Below are 9,895 nucleotides of genomic sequence, written 5' to 3' on the forward strand. Positions count from 1 at the left end.
ACGAAAAATCGTACCATCTGAGTATAGCTAACCTGGTATGCGTATAATATCAAGCAGAAGGTTTTTGCACTGCCGTACCTATTGACTACGCCTGATGGCACTCTGCTTTCATTTCTGTTCGGGGAAGAGGGAGCTAGTCTTTCTGTTCAGTGAAGATCGAGATACTCTAATAGAGCAATCATATATTTTATTATAATACCATACCTGTTTCACTGCCCATACAAAAGTCTCAATAGTAGCAGTGAAATTTATCCCGTATTTCACTGGTAGCAGTGAAAAAGTTGTAATTGCAATTTCATTGGCTAGAATTTATGTTAACAATTAGTGTTGACACATGTTTAGTACATAGTGACAAATTGTGTACATAGCAACGCTAATGCACGGCATGCGCATATGCAGCGAGTATGGTATTAACTGGGAATAGCATGGGTAGCAGTGAAATTTGGGATAAATACCACTCTTGTTGTATTGGAAATGGTAAATTTCCAATACAACACTCGTGGTATTTATCCCAAATTTCACTGCTACCCATGCTATTACTAGTACTTATTATATAATAGACCATATGCATGGTCTAAAAACGCAACGGAATTATTTTACAAAAAAAGTTGACGGTGAACGACTACCGGAGCGATTATTTTGAACTTGAAAACTAGACCAACGACGAATGATGTCTAAGCGACAATGTTGTGTTTGGGGTTGCCACAACAGGAAAGGAAGATGTGTGGAGGATATTGATGGAAATCGTCTTTGTGGATGCCCTCAGCTGCAGAGCTCTCAACCTGTCAGTTACCTTAGAGTGATGACTGAATTTAAAATGAGTGAGAAATAAGTATGTAGGAGTGAGACATGCTGGTGAACATCCGACTGTGTACAAAACATACTTAGCTAAGGGGTCTGGTGGCCATGTACCCTGGGAAAATTTTGATAAATAGACTATACAGTTTTGAGAGCATCTTAAAATATTATTATTAATGTAGCTAAGTGATAAAGCAGTAAAAACAACTGACTTGCATGGTACAACTATACTATCTAGCTACAACTATACTATCTAGCTACAGTATGTAACATAGTCTATAGAGTTATTGTTTGCTACTGTGAGCTTTATTGTATTCAACACACAAAGAAAACACCATGCACAAAGGCCACTGTGAAAGGGGAGTAACTTGTACTGAGCTAACCAGATATTACAAGTAAACAACCACTGTGAATAATATTGGTGCTATTCACTATTGAATAATATTGAAGCCTTAGAGATAAAAATTAAATTTGCTGCTCCATATGAACAGCATCACAGTGCAGCTGCACGTGCATTTGCATGTGATACAAGCAATCCGGCGCCGTTCACTACGAAATCTCAAGTACAAAAGTATACGGCTCGCTGTCGCGGGGGTACAAAGATTGTAACGGGCTCGGATTGTAACTTCTGAAGTTAATAGCTATATAGACTATATTATAAAGCTAGACAGTCTGTTTCTGAAAAATGCGTGAGATGTTTGCAAAACTATGCGTGAGTTGCAAAATCAAGAGTGAGATTGGAGTCAAATGCGTGTGTCTCACGCGCAATGCGTGAGAGTTGAGAGCTCTGCAGCTGCAGGTTGATGGTTGCCCCAAGCCCGAATTGGTGACACTCTACACCATTAGCAAAATGCCCCAGTCTATTAAACGTGCTGTTATACAAAGAATCAACCTTACTAGACAAGGTCCAGAACAGAGCAGGTGGAAAGCTTCTTCAACCGCGGTGATCTGCAACGTGCATTATGAGGACTTCATGGGTCCTAGCAAGACAAACAAATTTTGTATTCCTGTGTATTTTAAGAAGCCCAGCACCACTCCAGCATCAAAGAAAGCTAGGATAGAGGAAGAAGATATGCAGGATACAACCAGTGGATATCAGGATGAAGATCTTGATGATTTGTCACTGCAAGATACTCAGCCAGAAACTATCCGTGTAAGCCTTGATATTTGTACAGCCTCAAGTACTTCTCAACTGGACTTGGATGCTGAGTTGTACCTTGAATCTACTGAATTTACTGATAGAACTGAAGATACTCAGTCAGATACTGTTCCCATACAATCACATTTGCATGGTCTTGATGCTGAAGACCCAGGTACAGCCTCCAGTAGTACTCAACTGGTTAATGCTGAGCTGTGCTGTGAACCTGCTATGATAGTAAGTGGTACACCTGTTTCACAACCACATGATCTTAGTTCACCTGATGTTACAAGTATTGTCTCCAGGTGTGCTCAGGTAGAGCAACAAAACAGTGAGCTACGTGCAGAGAACTTGGCATTGAAACAAAAACTTGAGACTTTCAACAGCACTGTGCAGCGATTAAGTTTGAGCCTACTTACTGAAAGTAAACTACAAATGTACACTGGCCTTCCTCGGAAGGTATTTGAATGTCTTTTAGCGTGGATAATTCCTGCAGTAAGAAAAAGAGGAGCACGTGATGAACTAGATCCATCTCAAAAGTTGCTCTTGGTTATGATGAGGGTTCGTTACAACTTTCCGCAAAGTGATTTAGCTTTTCGCTTTAATATTGATCAAAGCACAGTATCCCGTATCCTAAATCAGTGGATACCAATGCTGAAAGTTCAGTTGAAACAACTTATTAGATGGCCACAAACAACTATTGGCCCAATTGATCCTCCCTACAATTTATTACCCAATGCTGTAGCCATTATTGATGGAACTGAAATTTTTATTGAAAGGCCAAGTAACTTAGCTACACAGAAATCTTCATACAGTGATTATAAAAGTCATACCACAGTAAAGTATTTAGTAGCTATAGACACTTTTACTGGAGTTTTTGTGTATGTTTCACCCGGATTTTCTGGAAACAGCAGTGATCGGTTTACTATAGAGCATAGTGGGATACTAGATCAATTGAAACCAGGCCAAAGAATCCTTGCTGACAAAGGATACAATGCACGGGATCTTTTTGCTCAGAAGAGATGTTTTTTGACCATTCCGAGTTTCTTAAGTGAAGGTCGCCTTACTACACAGGAAGGTTTGAATTCTCGGACAATTGCCAGTGCACGGATTAGAGTGGAGAATGCCATCAAACGGTTAAAGGAGTACAAGGCTTTATCTGAAACATTAAGCAACAGAGTGAACAAGAAGATTGTGGATGATATGGTCCTTGTAGCTGGTGCACTATGTAACTTGAAACAAAAATTGATTAAGTAGCTATAATGTATACATATATATGTATTTTTTTATTTTCTGGGTATTGTACAACAATAAGTGTAGTTGGTACTTTATAGCAGAACATTTATTGTAATTTACAAGTGACATAAAATAATTAGCTTACATTGAACTACACAACCCATCAATACTACATGTATACATAACCCATGCGTAATAACACACATAACCTTACATAAATTAATACTACATATTACATAACCTATCTAAAGCTTCAACACCTAGTGTAGAGAAGTAAAAATGAGAGAGTTTATCCTTCATATCTGTCCATAGTTCAACATCAAACATAATCCGCTCAATATGAATGTCTACATCTGTCCATACCACAAAATCACAAAATTCTGCACCTGTGAGTGCAATCTGACCTGTCACTTGAAAGTAGTAATCATGCCGGCGATTGAGAGATATTTGGCCATTTTCGGTATTTCTAAACAAACAAAATGCAGGGTCCTTGCAAGCCACTTCAATAGAATTATTTCGGTGCTTATAGGGACACTTAACCTCTACCACTCCAAACTTTCCATTTGCAAGGGGAATGATTCCATCAGGAGATGTTGCCAGGTAAGGAAATTCTACACTCAGGTATACACCACATTCTTCAACCTGAGCACCACTCTGCTGAATGTATTGGTGTATAGCATTTGACTCGTGGTCACATCCCCACCGCAGTGCTGCTGTGTGGGGAATACCATAATCTCCTAACAGAGATTTAACCAGTGAAGGAGGATACAATCGTCGGAATGCTCTGTTGCAAACCCTACCAAAATTGCTAGACGTGATTCTCCACTGTCTTGCATCTAACCACAATGGATTATGTCTTTGACCAATGGTCATGACTTGGATTAACTCAACCTCTTCAGCTGTCGGCTTTAGCGCCTCAACAAGATCATCGACATTAACATCTCGAATAGAAGCGATGTCAGATAACTTATCAAGTGGGTCAATTAATACAGGATTAGTACTAGGTGGAGGAGCTGATTGCAAGGACCTTTCTTCTTCCTGCTTAAAATAATGCTGGACACCTGAGTCACATCCAGCACTCTCCAACTGTTGCAACAAGTCATCAACTTTTACAACAGGCCCAGTGAATGCAACATAGCCATCAACAGATGACTTTCCAAAATCTAAGTCTACTACAAAGGATGGCGTTCCACTTTGTGTAGGCCTAGACCAAGCACACCTCACACTTGTGCATGCTTGTGGAGTGATCTCGGTAAGTGTAATAAGTAGTGCAGCTATATGTACACAACTCTGTGTTTCCCCAGCAGGACACTTACAATTTCCAGCTACAGGTCTTCCATCCTGTAACTTTGTAAATAGAGATTAGAATGGAGGGTTCTTCCGCATAGTAGGTCGACATTTAGCTTTTATGAAAGTAGTGTCATCAGCTTTTGCCATCTCCAAATCAAACAAGTGGCTACACTGACATAAACGAACACCAGTTTGAAAATTCTTGGTGTAGCCTCCCTTTTCCTTAAGATATGTGGTAACATTACCTTCCCTCACTAACGGAAAGTCGTCTCCTGTCCAACCATCAGCTGGCAGTTGCTCAAAGCTTGGTGGACTTGTATACGTGACACATTGAAATGCGGTAGCCTCGATTTCCTCTTCTAATCTATCTGTATAAACAACATCAGCAACTTTTTGAACCAGTTCAGCCTTGTTTCCAGTTAGGGGTATCCGCCTCTCTCGCAGAAAAGTCTTCAATTGATCAACAGTCCACGAACGATACAACTCTACACCTTCCGCCATTCAGCTCACTGACACCGTTCACCGTTGTGACGTAAAGAGGATCACGAGAGAATTAGAGATATACGGTACGCATATCGTCTATTGCAAGACCTCGCACAGCGAGTATAAATGCAATATTCAAATCAAAATATATAGCTATACAGCTAACTAATTACAATTTTACAGTTCATTTATAAGAAGGTTGTTAAACACGGTGCTGGATAGATGAAGCTTCAACAGTGTCTGGTTGCAAGTATTTAGTATAGCAGTGGAAGGAAAGAAGCTGAATTTATGTGTCAATTCTAGTGAATGGCAGGGTAAGTTGATCTGATTATAGCTATTCTATTCTCTAGAGCTAAGATCAATTTAGCTTTAGCTACTGCGATTAAGATATAATTCACTTTACTGCATGATGCAAACCTATTTAAAATAAAGTATTCCTTAAAATAAAAGAATAACATGATATCTCGCATGACTATATATATAAGTGATGAAACTGACATCTTGATTTAGGACAATATATGATAAAAACAATCATGAATTCATCACACTGTTGGCAGATCCAGTCTTGAATTGTGTTAAGTCCTGCTGATCTGGTAGGATCTGATGAAATTCTATATTGTCAAAACTAATAAAGGTCAATCATCTGGGTTGGAAGCTTTACGAAAAACATGATAACACCTAGCTGCATACAGTATAAGTCTGAAAAGTATAAATCAAAGGAAGGAGATTTAATATAATATGTCTTGATTTATACATAGTCGTTGGTGTATATCTAGCTATAACAATGTATCTCGTTGTCTGTTTAACATTTCATTTCATCAAAGCATCTGACAGTTCCACAAAATACATGCAATAGAGCCATCACTCATATAATTATGATGGTTTATGTAAGCACCTGTGGATTATTTTCTTGATGTCTTCTGACTTTTGTACATATTGATTTATTGCCTCGTCCTGCTGTCTATACTGCCTTATTTGTCATGGATTTCCATCTTGCATTTTTATAATAAATGACTTCATTTATCCACAGTGTAATTGATTTGAAAGTACACAAGCTGGTATACTGTATACGTTCTTTAGAATAGTTGAGTTAAAATGACCAGATTTGTGAAAAAGGTAACTTTTCCACACATTTTACATACCAGCAAAACAAAATGGTGTAACACTTGACTCCTTACACTGATAAACTTGCTCTTAGTATCAAAATGCAGATAGATACTAGTAGCTACTGTACACTCATGGATAATTGCATGCAGACAATTATAAGGTATATGTTCAAAAACTTATGAAACCCCAAAGTTCAAAATATGCATGGGTCAAATTTTGTCTGTGAAAAAGGTACCTTTTTGCAAATCCGGTCACAAATTATCTAGCTGTTGCATTAACTGAACACACTAACAACGTACGATAAATTTTAATTTTTGTTTCTTCTTCCACACAGTACATTGTGGCTGCAATTGCTACACATATATTGCTTCTTATTGGATTCATGATCCATTGTTGATACAATGAAAATTCAAAAACTAAGCCATTATTACAAATGCTACTCCTCCTTCATATCTATAATAGAGTTAATTATGTAATGTAATGATGTGACATGATGTAATATAATGTAATTTATGCATGCCTGTAACATTAATATTGTGTACTGTAGTTGTAAGAGTTAGTTGTTATTGTGTACTTTCAGTTATTGATTAATAATATTATATACAGTAGTCTGTTTTGCCTATAAATGGTCTGCCTACACTTCCCTACAATTAGAACAATACCCACACATAATATTTATGTGTTTACAAATACTCCTGAAGATAGTCAAAGGTTAGTACAATAATTATAGAGCAATATTACCCATACAAAACTCTACTAGGGGTTTCTCTATACTTGTATATATGAACTTTGTAAAAATGTGTTTGGGTTTAAAGGTGCCCATGCAATTATCTCTTCAACATAAAAAAAGAGCAGTATGCTTCTTGTCTTACTCAGAAACTGAAATTTGAAGTTTGATCTTCTAAAGCATTATTTAGGACAAAAGACATTGATTTCTTTTAGGCTGTAGAATTGTGCCAGCATATTGATATTCACGATTTTTCAATGAATATAACTAGAATGCATAGTGATATAAACGCTAAGCCAGTAGAGGTAGCATTGTAGCTAAATATAAACATAAGATTTTGATATAATTATCCATATACTACATTCTGATTGGTTACAACATAGCAACCATATTAAATAATTTGCATCCATTGGTCAGGCATGCATATATATATTATTTCATTAAATATTTTATTCTATTGTTGCTACATATATAATCTATTGTTTACCTTTAATTTGTTAGTACACTAATTTGTTAGTACACTAGTTTCCACTTAAAAATGGATATTCATGCCTGGTGGCACTAAAAGGTGTGTCACAGTTGAGCAGACAATTTTAATCAGATGAGCTCGAGAAGTACAATGTATAATGATTGCTCAAACAGAAGAAGACCTGGAGAATGCTTATACAATAACATTGAGGGAGGTAGCAAAGAGATATAACTGCATGTAGAGAAAGTAATGTTTTCAGTTTGCAAATTAACGTAAATCTGCATGGCTGTAGCTTATAGCAATATTAGATGTGCTATACTCTAAGACTGATGTGCATAGTAATTAATTGTGCAATAAATTTTTTTAAACTGTAGTTCGCTGAATCTTTGCTATTGAATGAGGCATGTGCATTGTCTGCTGAGATGAAGTAGGAAAACATAACATGGCAGAGATTTTATGGTGAGTTTATGAGTTCTAATGTATAGTTCAGTAATGAATGTATATTAAGTAGCATTGTTTTATTATTGTTAAGTGCGTTGTATAGCTACTCCCTACTTACTGTCATGCTTGTGGATGGGAAGACAATGTGTTTAGCTACTCTTATCTGAATGTATACTCTTTAAAGTTAACAACATCCACATTAATTTGTGCTGTAGGTCCAGTGTGATGAATATACTATTTACAGTATGAATAAACAAGAAAAGTACGTAAACAAGAAATTGGATCCTCAAAAGAAGAAGAGTGTACATAGTATATACAGTGAGGAGCCATGTTGCACAACTGATGACACTTACGAAGTTCATTTTTCCAGTTATTAGCTTTGCACAAGCAGTATAATTCAGTTAGAACTTACTAGCTACCATGCATGTTGTAATTGCTCTCCTTACTTATTTACCCAATTCTGTTGTAAATTGTCACACTTATAATTGAGTATATTATATAAGACCATCTGCATGCTTCTGATAGCTACTGTATAAAGTAGCATACATGTACAGTACCATTTAAGTAAAGTTCTGCAGACAAAGTGAGATCATGTACATAAGATTTAGGTACATTAGTATAGGACTATAGTGGGTATTGCATGGGCATGCATGGCAAGGATAAAATGCATGTGTGAAAAATACTACATATAGGTCAGTTTAATCCAAGATATTGTTATAAGATGGATGGGATGGATATTGTTAAGGTAAATGAGGAAAAGGATTTGGGGGTGTTGATTGATTGCAATCTCAAGTTTCATAGTCAGTGTTCGGCAGTGGTTAATAAGGCTAATAGACTTCTTGGCCTTATTAAACAGACCTTTTCGGATATTTCTGTAGATTCATTTACATGTTTATACAAATCAATAGTACGTCCTATTTTAGAATATGGTAACTTGGTTTGGGGACCTTACTATAAAACAGACATCCAAAAATTAGAAAAAATCCAACGGAAAGCAACTAGAATGATCAAATCTATAAGAAATCTTGACTACAAGGAACGATTGAAAGTACTTAACTTGCCATCATTACATTATAGACGTTATAGAGGTGACATGATTGCTGTCTACAATATGCTACATGATAAGTATGATATAGACCATTCTGATTTTTTTACTTTTTCACCCATTACCCATACCAGAGGTCATACATTTAAGCTATTTAAATATTTTTCAAGAACAGATGCCAGGAAATATTTTTTTACAAGAAGAGTTGTTGAACCATGGAATAATTTACCCCAAGAAGTAGCATGTGCAGCATCAGTTGATGATTTTAAGAAATTGATTGACCAATATTCATCTAACACTATGTATAAATGTATGTAATTAGTCTACTTGTACTTTTTTACCTGTTGATCAGGTGTAACAGGCTGTTTAGCCTTATAAATTACCTGTAATAAATAATAATAATAATAATAATGTGTGTGCTGATGAATAAATTTATAGTTACAGCTCAGTAGTGTTGTGTTCTAAGTTTGCTCAGCTAGAAATGCTTGTAAAGACAGCCCATTGTAGCTAGGTGATGGCAAGGCTAGAAGATACTGAGAAAAGGCATAATACGCATATGGTATACGTACCATACGCGTATATGTCTATATATATATACCGTACGCGTATGGTACGGAAAATCGTACCGTACGCGTATGGTACATACCATACGCGTAGCTATACGGTACAAAATACACATATGGTATAGCAGTGGCGGATCCAGGATGGGGAATTTGGGGCAAATGCCCCCCCTTCAAGAAATTGCATACAAGATCGAGATACTCTAATAGAGCAGTCAATTACTCTAATAAAGCAGTCACAATGTTCATGAGGCAGTGTAGCTTACCTATGAAGCTATAAATAGGATTTTATTTTACATAACAGACGTGATATAGTTGGTAAGTATAACTAGCTATTATTGTCGTGACCTTTTTTTTTTTTTTTTTTTTGGTCTTCAACTGGTTTTCAGCAAGTTTTTTTGGTCTTCAACTGTTTTTCAGAAAGGTGCCCCCCCTCTTTCCAAACTCTGGATCCGCCCCTGTATAGTACAGCTATACTATTACTATACACCGGCGCAGTCACTACTTACTGCCTCTACTGCTATATCTAGCTAGCTATATTATATTATACAGCGTGCTGTTTTTAAAGCAACTGCCTACTGCTACTATATATACTATATAT

The 9,895-nt window shown here is 36.6% G+C and overlaps 1 long non-coding RNA gene across 1 annotated transcript; it reads left to right on the top strand.

The window, feature by feature from the left end:
* Positions 1-562: 562 nt before the first annotated feature.
* On the top strand, positions 563-8,160 carry LOC136245117 (uncharacterized). Its single transcript, XR_010695771.1, has 3 exons — positions 563-821; positions 7,623-7,707; positions 7,905-8,160. It is a non-coding gene; the product is annotated as an uncharacterized lncRNA (long non-coding RNA).
* The last annotated feature ends 1,735 nt before the right edge of the window (positions 8,161-9,895 follow it).

Source organism: Dysidea avara, chromosome 15, assembly GCF_963678975.1.
Source record: "Dysidea avara chromosome 15, odDysAvar1.4, whole genome shotgun sequence".
Lineage (NCBI taxonomy): Eukaryota > Metazoa > Porifera > Demospongiae > Dictyoceratida > Dysideidae > Dysidea > Dysidea avara.